This window comes from Danio rerio, chromosome 25 (assembly GCF_049306965.1).
Source record: "Danio rerio strain Tuebingen ecotype United States chromosome 25, GRCz12tu, whole genome shotgun sequence".
Lineage (NCBI taxonomy): Eukaryota > Metazoa > Chordata > Actinopteri > Cypriniformes > Danionidae > Danio > Danio rerio.
The window spans coordinates 21770150-21783644 of NC_133200.1; the positions used below are offsets into that span (position 1 = coordinate 21770150).

The 13495-nt window shown below is 37.0% G+C and overlaps 1 protein-coding gene across 1 annotated transcript in view; it reads right to left on the reverse strand.

Annotated features, from left to right (window-relative positions):
* Positions 1 to 13204, reverse strand: part of si:ch211-269c21.2 — a 142064-nt gene extending 128860 nt beyond the window's left edge. The window contains exon 1 of the mRNA XM_009298018.5: positions 12974 to 13204. The gene's annotated coding sequence lies outside the window, so the exon portion shown is untranslated. The remainder of the gene's footprint in view (positions 1 to 12973) is intronic.
* Between the last annotated feature and the right edge of the window lie 291 nt (positions 13205 to 13495).

Here is a 13495-nt window from a genome sequence, read left to right on the forward strand (position 1 = left end):
TGCAGCTGAAGAGCTGCTGAAGACTTGAGCTACTATGGGAACGTGTGTTGTGTGTTGTGTGTGTGTGTGTGTGTGTGTGTGTGTGTGTGTGTGTGTGTGTGTGTGTGTGTGTGTGTGTGTGTGTGTGTGTGTGTGAGAGCAAGTGGAAATTCCGGTTTGGATTTTCTGCAACTCATAAAAGACATTAAAAGTGCGTGCGTGTGTGTGTGTGTTTGATTGGGTTTACAGGGACAGAGATTTGTATAATGACAAGTGTATGACCTAAGATATGACAACATTGAGGTTGTTTATGAGGACATGCCTTGTGTCTATTAATTCAAAAGGCTTAAAGATCATACTCAATGGGGTCTTTTGAGGATCAAAATTGGCCATAGTTTTCCTGTAAGGGTTGGATTTAGGGGTAGGGGTGGGTTAAGGCCATATAATAAGTGGTTTTTACAGTAGGGGTTAGTACTGGGATACAACAACCTGATGCCAAACCAATACTGAATACTAATGGAAAAAAATCCAACTGTGTTGTCGCTCCGTGTGGGATCTGGTCTGGACCAAAAACTTGCATCTAAATAAACCAAATGGATGAAAGCCAACTGAAACAAGAGCCGCATTCTGCATCTGTGCAAGAAGACATGTCTCTCCACTCCACGGGGTGCAGTAGTCTGTTCCACAAAGGAACATCGAACTTCAAACACACACAGACGAAACGTAAACAAGAGCATCGTTCAGTACCATTAAGTAATTGTCACCACAACAGAAAAGGATTTTCCATATCATTTGCAAATATTTCAGAAATGTAACAGAATTATAGCCAGCCTCTCTGTGATCCTTCTTGGTCTAAATTGTTTGCTTGATATGTCCCTTCAGTTTGTCACACACGTGCTGTGATTCATTGCTGAACAAGCAGTCAGAGCGCTCTCATCAGCTGATGACCGACACTGATTCTACATGCTGAAATCGGCCCAATGAGCTCCGGCCAATGAGCCCAAAGGCCAACTGTCGGCTTAGTGTGTAGCCGTAGCATTAGAGTTTGGGTAACTTCAAAAGTTACTCGAGTAAAAGCAGAAAGTATCCGATGAAAAAAATACTCAAGAAGCAAAAAGCTTTGCTTGGCACAGCTTTCACACACCTCTTTTATGTGTGATAGTGGCTAGTGGCAAATTAACATCACATAACATGTCATATGCAATAAAATAAAAATAAAAAAAAAATGTTTTTTCAACCCAGGCTCAACCAAGGCCCATTTGATATGTATCCCTCTATACATTCCTGGAGATCGTGAAATATGTACCCAGTGATTCATTTTTTTGCAGTTTTTGCAAATCCACCAGGTGTGGCCGTTGTGTACGCTTTTTTAGATCTCAAATTTCTTTCACGAGTAGCATTTGTGCCTGCTGTTCTCATGTAAGTCCAACAGAGGCTGCTGTCAACTGACTGACTGACCGATTGATCGATACCCCACTCACCCCCTTACCTAAACCCAACCGATAATGTTTTCAAAACACTGAAAAGCAACCTTTGTCGATTTTCACCATGTTTTCAAATTTTACCACATTCTCACCCAGTTATTTACTTGTTTATTTTTTCCCTTTTGTTTTACCTGCCTTTTGGAACCGTTCTTTATCAGACTGAAATCCTGTCTTCGCAGTCAACTCCTCTCTGCATCTCAAGTCGGCAGACATAAATGGTGCGCTACTGGACAAACTGGTAACAGTGTTAATGTTGTCCAAACAGAGGTAAGCAGTCAGCTAGTAGCACAAAAAGAAAGAGAAGCAGCCAGCGGCGTCATACCACCCCGTATTGGTTATTTTAAAAACAAAATGGAGCGATACGTAGCTCTGGCTACACAATTTATGCTCTCCAGAAATGTATACGTGGTATGTTTTCATAATGAGCCTGCGCAGTCTTTTTCATATTCACAACACAAACTTGTCAGCATCTGCATTTAAACAAGCTAATAGAGAGGTGGTGTGTTGACTAAGTGTACTTTAGAATATGTGAGTACTTATTAGGGCTTTCTTAAATAATTAGTTTTACAGAATTTTATAAACTTATGTAAATTATATATCATATTTAAGAAGGTTTTTTGACAATATATTTGGCACTGGTTTCCTATGAGGGTTGGGTTTAGGGGTACTGGTAGAGTTAAGCCATAAATGAGTGTTTATTACAGTATACAATACTTTACATCTATGGAGAGTTCTTATAAACTACATATATACAGTAAGTGTATGTGAGAGAAAACGAGAGAGAGAGTGTGTGGTAACTGCAGTTTGATTTCTCTGCAACTATAACAAAAAATTAAAGTGATACTCGGTCAAGCAGGACTGAACTGTTGTCTAAGTAATTACAGTAGCACGCTGAGAAAATAAATTGATATTATATTGTGGAGTTACTAGTACGCTTTTAAATGCAACATGTATCATAGAAAGAAATGCCTGTGAAGTCATTCAATTACTGTAATACTACAGAAGTCAATAACCTGCACCAGTCCAGAGAGGTCTGTGTGATTTTAATAACAATCCATAACCTCCTCAGACACAGATGAGCAAAACTAAACATACTGAGCAGTCATCTGTTTTAATAAACACTGTATGCGAATAGCATGTAACCCGATACAAAGCCAGACTGGTATATCTGAGAATATGGTTGGCGACAGTGCTGTAGCCTTGCAGACATTTGATTACTGGCTTGAGGTCCCTGGTCAGTCATGTTCCTCTATCTCTGTGCACATGGCTTTTGCTGTCTGTACTCTACTGTCTAAACCAAATAAAAGTTGAAAATAAATATTCTATAAAAACACAATTGCTGAGAATATGCTAGGTACATACTCTGTAATACCACCCTCAGTGTTGTAAAGTAACAAATTACAAATACTCAAATTTCTGTAATTGAGTAGTTTTTCTCAGAAATTGTAAGTTACTAAGTATTTTTATAAATGTGTACTTTTACTTTCCCTTGAGTACATTTTTAGTGCTGTACTGGTACTTTTATTCTATTACTTTATCTCAACCTGCAGTCACTACTTTATTTTTTCTTGTCTATGGGGATTAGAAAAATCAGTCCTGTAATTTTTGTCTAATCAAATCGCAGATAGAAGGTAAATCGCATCATAAAGAACTACCTCAAGACATGGGAAATTTATAATAATCAACATGACGTCAGATTGATGTTGTACCCCAACATTGTGGGGACGTTGCATTTTGTTTGAAAATGAAAATCGGGTTGACATCAGAACCCAACATCAGGCCGATGTCAATGTCCAACATCTAATGATGTTACAGCTTGTGTGTGGACATTAGCACTATGTCGTCTATCAGATGTTGGATTTTGGTTGCCATACCTGATGAATAAATGTCAGTATTTGACGTCAATACGACGTTGGTTTAAGATTTTGGCTCAACGTTGGATTTTGGTCACTTCGTCACAGCCTAAAATCAACCAAATGTCAAAATCTTTTGACGTCGTTATTGGACATCAAAATAATGTTGCCCTTATGCTGTGTTCACAACAGACGCAGAACACGCAGGTAAATCGCGTTGTTCGCGCGTACATAGCCGCTTGAACATTTGAGGTTACTCGCTTCATTCGCGCATCAAACCCTGCTTCATTCGCGCGTCAAATCCGCTTCATTCGCATATCAAATTCACTTCAGAACAGACACGAATTCGCGTGATGGGCAAGTCTGCCCCGTGACTCTAGCTTCATTGCTAAAGGGCTAACATGGATTTTATGAAGAAAATAACAGTTTTTATGTGCTTTATGAAGGATGATAAACAGCGTCGTTATGTTTAGGGCCGTGTCTGAGTCCACTACATCCTTTCAGAGGTATATCCAGCTCTTTAAGCTCATAAACCCCTCCAAAAACTGAACCTGGCTGATGGAGGTTTTCAGCGGTGCTTCTGACTGAGCCCAGCCCAGTTTAATGAACTTTTTGTAGGTGTCTGCTGGGGGATTTCCCCTGGGACATCGACAACAGGCGATACGTCACAATCACGCCCCCACAAGAGCAAGCTCCTGATTGGTTAACGCGCTTTAAGCGTGTCAAATGCGCAAAACGCTCAATTCGCGCGTATCGCTCCATTCGCACCGCGTCATTCACGCAATTCGCGTCATTTGTGCCACGCCATTCGCGTGTAACGTGCCGCAGGATGTCTATTCGCACGTTTGCATTGACTTAACATGTAAATCAATTGCGCTAGACGCGCGTTCCGCATCTGGTGTAAACGCAGCATTAGATGCTGAATATTGAATTTTGGTCACCTGACATCACAACTATCTAACTTAATATTAACGTCTTATAATGTTGTGTGCCTGCTGGACAATAATTAAAATGCACCACAGAGGGTTACATTTACAGCATCCATAAATTACATGTAAATGCATCAGCTTCTTACAGCGTAATACTCACTGCTCACTACTCTTGAGTACTTTTGAAAGGTCCAATAAGTAATGAGTAATACTTACAACAGATACTTTTACTCTACTTGCTCATTTTTAGGCAAGTAATGGTACTTTCACTTAAGTATGATTTTTTAGAACTCTTTCCATCACTGACCACCATGAACATAGATTTAAATTTGGGCTGTCCAAAAAAAATTTAATTTCGAATATTCAGATATCAGATATCCTGCAAGACATTCCGGGAAACTCTGAGTTTGGAGTTTTCCTACTTTCTACTAGGGGTGGAACAATACAGACATCTCAGGGTTCGGTTTGTATTTCCAGCAACTATGTAAAGATTAAGATATATAATAATCTTTAACAGGGTGTTTATATGGGTTTCCTCCAAGTGCTCCGGTTTCCCGCACAGTTCAAAGACATGCACTACAGATGTACTAAATAAACTTAATTGGCAGTAGTGTATGTAATGTAATGTAATGTGTATTTATATAGCGCATTTATTGTGTATGGCCATACACCCAAAGCGTTTTACAATCATAAGCGGGGTCTCAGGACAACGGCACCAGTGCGCTCACCACACACCAGCAATTTGTGGAATGGAAAGACAGTGATAGAGCCAATTCGATGAATGGGGATGAATCGGAGGGCATGATCGCAAGGGCCGATTGAGAGACTTTTGGCCAGGACACCGGGGTTACACCCCTACTCTTTATAAAAAGTGCCATGGGATTTTTAATGACCACGGAGAGTCAGGACCTCGGTTTAATGTCTCATCTGAAAGATGGCACTCACTGATAGTATAGTGTCCCCTTCACTTTTACTGGGGCATTAGGACTCACACAGACCACAGGTTGACCACCCCCTTCTAACAACACTTCCAACAGCAACCTAATTTTTCCCATTTGGTCTCACATCTAGATAATGACCAGCATCAGCCCCGCTTAACTTCAGTGAGTAACCGTGTATGAGAACGAGTGTAAATGTGAGTGTATGGGTGTTTCCTAGTAATGGGTTGTGGCTGGAAGGGCATCTGCTGCGTAAAACATATGCCGGAATAGTTGCCTGGTTATTTCAAGACTTTTTTTCAATGGATAATTAGAACTCCCACCTCAGGTCTGCATTATTTTCTAATAATTGAACATCCAGGAGTCAATTAGCCTTTACTTAATATTCAATAAGATCACATTGATCAGTTTGATAGCAATTGACACAATTGGATAAAAAACAAAAACTGAATTGATTTGTATTGACGACAGTCTAAGTGCTTCTTCATTCAATTGACTGCATGAGACCAATCGAAGATCAGAACACGACCTCTCTGGACAGAAATGTAAAATATAAAACAATCGCTCTTTTTTTAATTGTCTAATCATCTCGTTTAATCCTGCCCCTTTTCGCAGAGCCGTACGAAAGAATTTTGCATGGTCAATTTCTAATGTGACGATAACATTACAAATGACATTACATTCAAAATTATTGAACATATCTCATATCTGAAGTTTGCATTGATTGCTATACTTTTGGGGACGTGATTTTAATAAACTATTGGCCGATTCTGATATGTATCACTTATTTATGTGAACTTTTGTCATTAAACAGATCATTGTTTGATGATGTTATAAATTAGCACATGCATTATGGAAAAATAGCTCTTTATTTATATCAAGCTAAATTTTGAAGTGAAGTGGTGGCGCAGTAGGTAGTGCTATTGCTTCACAGCAGGAAGGTCACTGGTTCGAGCCTCGGCTGGGACAGTTGGCATTTCTGTGTGGAGTTTGCATGTTGTCCCCGTGTTAGCGTGGGTTTCCTCTTGGTGCTCAGGTTTCCCCCCACAGTCCAAAGACATGAAGTACAGGTGAATTGGGTAGGCTAAATTGTCTGTAGCGTATGAGTCTGAATGAGTGTGTATGGTTTCCCAGAGATGGGTTGCAGCTGGAAGGGCATCTGCTGCCTAAAACATATGCTGGATAAGTTGGCGGTTAATTCCGCTGTGGCGACCCCAGATTAATTAAGGGACTAAGCCGAAAAAAAAATGACTGAATGAATGAACATTTTTGTTAACATCAGTTGCATTCATTTTTTACCAGACAAATATTTTGTGCGCATTTAATTTTGGCAAGTTTGTTATACCAGCCTTATTAATAGTACAACGGATGAACAACGGTTTTCATTAGTGGCCAACAGACTGGTAAATGTAGTTGTGTATTATATAGAGCACTATATAAATAACTTGACATTATACACAAAACTAAGCATCAGAAGAAAGTGCCAATTCAAAAAATATACATAACAAACATATTTACAACGTATCATGGAAAACGACCAGGATTCCACCATCTGAAATGCACCAGGAGTACAGCCAAAACACAAACCAAAGTGATTTGTGTCTTTAAGTGGTTGTTTTAAAATGTTACGGCTCTCTGTGGCCTCAACAAACAGCAAACATCCATTAGTATAATGCTAAAAAATGCATGAGTTGTCCCGCAAGTATTATTTCCACAGAATTAAGGAGGCTATTATATAGGCAATTTCTATAGCGGCGACGGTAAAAATAACCCTCTTTATGGACCAGGGTGAAAAACAGACAGAACTGTTACCAAAATGATGACCCAGTGTTGGCCAGCCAATGAAATCGGTCTCTTTGGAAAGGAAAAGAAAAGCTTTGACATTCATAATTCAGTTGCAGGGTGAATTGATGATGGCCCAGATTAAAGAATAAACTTAACCTTCTTTTTTTCTTAAATTGTTAAAAGAGAAATGCATTTGGTAGATGTGCCATATCTGAGGACATGCTCAGTTGACAGCAAATGGAAGTGAATGGGGCCAGTGCATAAACGCTAAAATACTCATTTTAACATCTTAATGTTAGAGATGAAACAAAATAAGCTCTAATATTACTTCTTTGTTAAACTCACTAAGGTTTTCTATTAAGTAAAATTTAATTTAACAACTTTTTAGCATAACGTTGGAACTTTTAAATTGCTTAAAGGTGCTGTATGTTAGTTTTTGACCCTTCTAAAGCATACAAATACCATAATATGTTTACAGATTTTTCAGAAACATGATAAGTGAACATTCTTGTTTATTTGAAAAACAATGCTAAAGTCAGATATTCTGCTTTGAAAATGTGCATTACGTGAATGTCTGTCTTTGTTTTAGTCATTTAACCCGCCATTGCCAGTGTAGCCAATTATATTTCAGCTTCTTGGTGTGACTCGTTCAGTCATAAAGGCTCTAAAGCATGCATTGGGGACGGAAAATGCGACCTCTGGTGGACAGTAGCAGCATCTAAAATGAGACGCAGATCACATGAGGTGGTTATTAATTTGCAAATAACATAAACATTACAAATGCAAACATTAGTTGAGCGGGTTACATTGTAACTCTGTGTCCCAACAACACGCTACATGATTGATAAGCATTGATAAGCAATTTGGCTGTTTGCACCAGACGAAACATGCCAAAAAATTTAAATACAGCAATTCAGAAGCACAGAATAGTGTACTCACTGCAGTCACAGTTCTTAACTTCAATTTCAAACGGTTTGTTATATTTTCAAGATCGGTGGTGAACTATCTGCTGCTGCTTTCAGGATTATGGCAATAAATTATTAGCATTTAACACTTAATAAAGCACCTGATGTGTCCCTAAGGTGATCATTAACAATCAAAACAATTTTTTCTGTTGTTTAACATAGGGCTGGGCAATATGGGCAAAATATCATATCCTGGTATTTTTAGGAGGAATGACGGTATGCAATATATATTCGGTATTTTCTCATAAATGGTTACTTGAAGGTTAAAGCCTTTATTAAAACATTAAACATTTTTTTTAAATAAAATTCAAACACAGGGGGTCCCCCCCCTATTTACAAATAAACAGCTGCACAAAAATAAGAGCTGCACAAAATCTTTGATAAATAAAACACAGTACAGGTTTTTCTCCTGTTTAAAACTGTTGTGTATAAAAATGTATTGTGCACAATTATTAAACAGTGCACATATCAAAGATATCTAAAGATAAGTCTTTCACTCCATGTAAAAAATCCTACACTTTTCCTTTTGTTTTAACTAACAAATGTGTTACTAAATATTAAATAAGGAGATGAAAATGAATAGACTATAGATATAAAAAAGTATCGAAACTGTTTCAGAGTACTGTGATGAAATGCTGGTTAAGCATAAATATAAACAGTCATTATAACAGACCAGAACGCAGAGCTAAATGTGTTATAACATAAATGTAAAAGAGATTGTCGTGTAATAAATACTGAACTTATAATCAGTGAATATGAGGTGTTTCACCTTCGAAATGCGGTATAAATTCAGCCCATTTTGTCGTTTTTAATTCTTTTGAACACATTTAGGTGCTGCTTGTCAATTTGACAAGGCTATGTTCGTTCTTGCTGTCGATTGCAGAAAAAATGATCAATAAAAAGTTTCTGATAAGCTGCAGATGCTGTGTGACGTGCGTGCACGCGAGGGGAAGTCAGATTTGTCCGTGAAGTCAGATAGATTTCTCACTACACCGGCACTGCATGTTCCTCCATGTCGCGTAAGAGATGGGTCGTTCTTGAATGATTCCTTCACTTTTAACTAATCTTTTGTATGACTCATGGAGTGAATCATTCATTTGCGCATGTAGAGATTGTGTGCTACCATGTTCGCACAAAATGTGCACGTGTGGCCTCAAACTTTATCGAGATGAATGAAATTGGATAATGCCGCATCGCGTTAGGGAATCATATCGATATAACCCCAGAACTCGATATCCTGCCCAGCCCGAGTTTAACATCAAGAAATAGAAGCCGTTTCTAAAATATCCATTTCAGGTGTTGGTCAGAACAAAAACTTCTTTTAATGTGGAAAATATTCATTATATCTATTCATTTCATATGCTGCTGCTTTTATTTAGAACAAGACTTGAATTAACCTTTGTTGTTGTCGGTAATCTGGCAACCTGCTCTTGTGTGTGTTTTGAACCAGTAGTTTAACCACCGGTTGTCAAACTTACATACTGCACCTGAGGTTAAAAAATTAAAAAATTGATATTGAAAAAAAAATGTGAAAAAATGAAAAACAGAAAATTACACGCTTTAAATCTAGACTGCAAAAAGATGTAGAATTTAACTGAGAAATTACTATTATAATTGGCGACACAGTAGGTAGTGCTGTCAACTCACAGCAAGAAGGTCGCTGGTTTGAGCCTCGGCTCAGTTGGCGTTTCTGTGAGAAGTTTGTATGTTCTCCCTGCATTCGCTTGAGTTTCCACCGGGTGCTCCTGTTTCTTCCACAGTCCAAAGACATGTGGTACAGGTGAATAGGGTATATGCCAAAGCATGCTAATAGGACTTTTAATTTGCCAGTAACCTGGGTTAAGCGCTTCCAGCGAACTGTATGCCAATGCAAAAATTGGCGCATTTAAGGTCCGTTTTCTTTAAAATCTGTGATCTCCACTGGCTGAATGATATCCGATATGAAGTTGGTTGGGTTGGCTAAATTGTCCGTAGTGTATGAGTGTGTGAATGAGTGTGGATGTTTCCCAGAGATGTATGGCGGCTGGAAGAGCATCCGCTGCGTAAAAACGTGCTGGATAAGTTGGCAGTTCATTCCGCTGTGGCGACCACGGATTAATAAAGGGACTAATATATATATATATATATATATATATATATATATATATATATATATATATATATATATATATATATATATATATATATATGTATGTATGTGTGTGTGTGTGTACTATATATATATATATATATATATATATATATATATATATATATATATATATATATATATATAAATTAAATATAATTTGGTTAAACGTGTTCCAATATTTATTTACAACTTTTAAAAAAAATCTCTTATAATCTTAACATTTTACTTTGCATATTCTCCAAAAATGATCTTTCGTGATAAATCAAATCAAAACTGAAGATTTTTGTTTCAAATACTGCAGTCATTTAATTTCTTCAAACTCTTTTTGCAAGATTTTCAAGATGATCAGGACCGTTTAAATGATCATTGCAACATCAACCACTCATTTAAAAAAAAACACAGATCACATAGCAGAAGGTCTTGTCCTCTGAGCACATCCATTTCTTAACTAGAAGCTAGTGAGGGCATGTCACCATCCTATTTATAGCCTGCCGAGAAATAATTCAAAGGAATCAGAGTGAAGATCTCTTAAATCTTCCCTTTCAGAGTCTTACACAGAATGAAAAAGAAGAACGTCTCTTTTTGCCTCAAAAGCCATCTGTATGAGACATTGAAGCACGCACCTCTGAAAAGGTGTGAGTTATATCATGAACATCACAGTGATGGATGTGGCATCTGTTGGACAGACAGAACAGCACACATGCTGCTTGTTCTAACTGTGACGGGCAATGAAAAATTGAAGCCAAGAACTTTCACAAGTAAATTAAAATGCATGTAGGAATGAGAAATATGGTTTCTTAAAGGTGCAGTACAACAAACAAGAAAACACTGTCATCCTTGAGGAATTCTTTGTTCCTCAGTCATCATTCATATTTACATAGCGAAATAACTTTTTGTGTGCATTAATTTGCTGATGATGTAATGTTTAAAAAATTCAAGAGAAAATCTGCAGAAAATAAGTCATAATCATATTGAAATGACTACATTTTGTGTGGTCACAGTAGTCATTTACCATTTTTAGGTGAGTAAATTACAGAAGTTTAGCATTTGGGCTAGTATTATTTCCCTATCCTTTAAATCAATTGAAAATAAGTCAATAAATACACAAACAAATCAGATGGCCAACCAATGTTTTTTTGTGTTCTTAAGGATAAGTAAGTCATACACTCTTTTAAGGGTGAGTAAATGACAGAATGTCAATATTTTATCACTTTAAATAATGAAAATAAGTCAATAAACACACAAAGAGGTGTGTTTTTCAATATTTTGTGTTCTAATGTCATATAAAGTTTTACATCATTACATCGTTTCAATATTTAGGCAACTAATGTTGTAAGGTGCAGTACAACAAACCAGAAAACACTGTCATCCTGAGGAATTCTTTGTTCCTCAGTCATCATTTACATTCAAATAGCGAAGGAACTTTTTTTGTGCAATAATTTGCTGATAAGTCATATTTTAAAAATTCCGATGAAAATTCACTGAAAATAAGCCATTAAATACATTTATCAAGGGAATAAAATAGCATAAACATGGAAATGACTACATTTTGTGTGTTCACAGAAGTTATTTACCTTTTTAAGTGAGAAAATTACAGGATTTCAGCATTTGGGCTAATAATATCAGTTAACTATCATTTTAAATCAAATGAAAAAGAGTCAATATATACACAAACAGATCAGATAGCCAACCAATGTTTTTTTGTGTGTGTTCTTTAGGACAGGTCAGTAATTTTAAATATTGAAAATAAGTCAATAAAACACAAACGTGTTTGTCAATTTTTGTCAATCTTATGTCATATGAAGTTTTGAGTGTCAATAAATGACATAATTTAATTCAAATTTAGCCAACTAATCATTTAAGTCAACTGAAAATGAGTTAATAAATGCACAGACTAGTAAATAACTGTAAGTCATGTGCAGTAAATAAAGTTCAGAATTTTAAAGCTTTCTGTTTAAATCTATTGAAAATAAGTCACCAAATGTTCAAGTGCATAAATAAGCATTTCTTTTTTTGTTTTTCAACACATAAGTCAAATACTGTTACTAAGGGAACTTAGGGTGAATATAAAACACAAATGCTAAGGGTAACAAGCAGAATTTTGATTTATAAAAGTTCTCTAAAATGTGTTGAAAATATGTCAATACCAGGTGAATGACTCACTGTATTATGTGTTCTTTTTGAAAATGAACTAGCAACAGTTTTAAAAGTGTGTAAATGACAGACTTTTAATATATTTTAACAAAATGTGTGTTTAAATCTAAGTCAATATAATCAATAAATTATTTTAAATGAGTGTTCTGTTGGTGTTTCTGCACATGTAAGTCAAATACAGTTTTAGGGATGAGTAAATGACAGAATTTCAATATTTGGAAAACTTATCCTTTTAAATATATGAAAGTTATGTCAATAAATGCACAAAAAGGTTATTGCTTCTATGTTGTTTTCCACACAAATATGGTCAAATACGGAGTAAATGACAGAATTTCACTGTTTTGACCCTTAAGTAAACATAAACAAACATTGTTTTAATACGTTGTATTGCTGACGCTTAATCTAACAGTTGAAAGAACTGAGTCAGACTTCAATCAATGCCTTAAAACGCGTCTTGTTCAACTCATAAACATGACTTTCTGCATTTCTACTTGAACTACACATCGAATTAGACAAAAGCACCGTCCTATAGTTAAACTAGACAGTTAAATGCCTTCAAAACTGACGGTGCTGACCGCGTTTCCACTTCTTCACTCAATTTCCGTCTCCTCACACACTTCTCCTCAGCACCGCGGTCCAGACTCGGACACATTTACTTTCTTCCTCTTTGAAGCTCGAATTTCTCGCCTGCAGGACCTATTTCTACTCTTTCCTGTGCAAAAAAAAAAAAAACCGTTGGCACATGCAACACTTACCTCAACAATCTTCATAAGGCTCAAATGTGCCGCTGTAGGCGCTCCACTTCTTTCGGGCAGGCTGAATTCCGCGGTTTAAATTTCAGCACCGAGTTATAACTGAAGCATGGCACGTAAATAAAACGCAGCCCGAGATAAAACGCCTGTCCGCGGTCGGAGTGTAACTTTAAAGCGATTGGAGCGGCCGATTGGTGAAATGTGAACGGTCTCGCGTTGCTCGTGCGTGTTGTTGGGCGTGTGCGCGCATCCTGTGCTTCTATTCTCGCGCGCTCTCTAGGGACTCCGATGATGCTGCTGATATTGCCAAGCAACAGCTTCTGTAATAACCCGTCAAAGTCTGACGACACGCAAGTTTGGCATGTTTTATAAAGCGTTATAATTCGTTTTGGCTTAAGTGTCATTTTTCTTAATCGGGCATTAAGGAAGATATCTCTCTAATTTATCACTATAATAACTTGAAAGACGTTGAATGAAACAGTGGGCGACAATACAATGTTTATTTTTTTTTAATATGACAGTGGA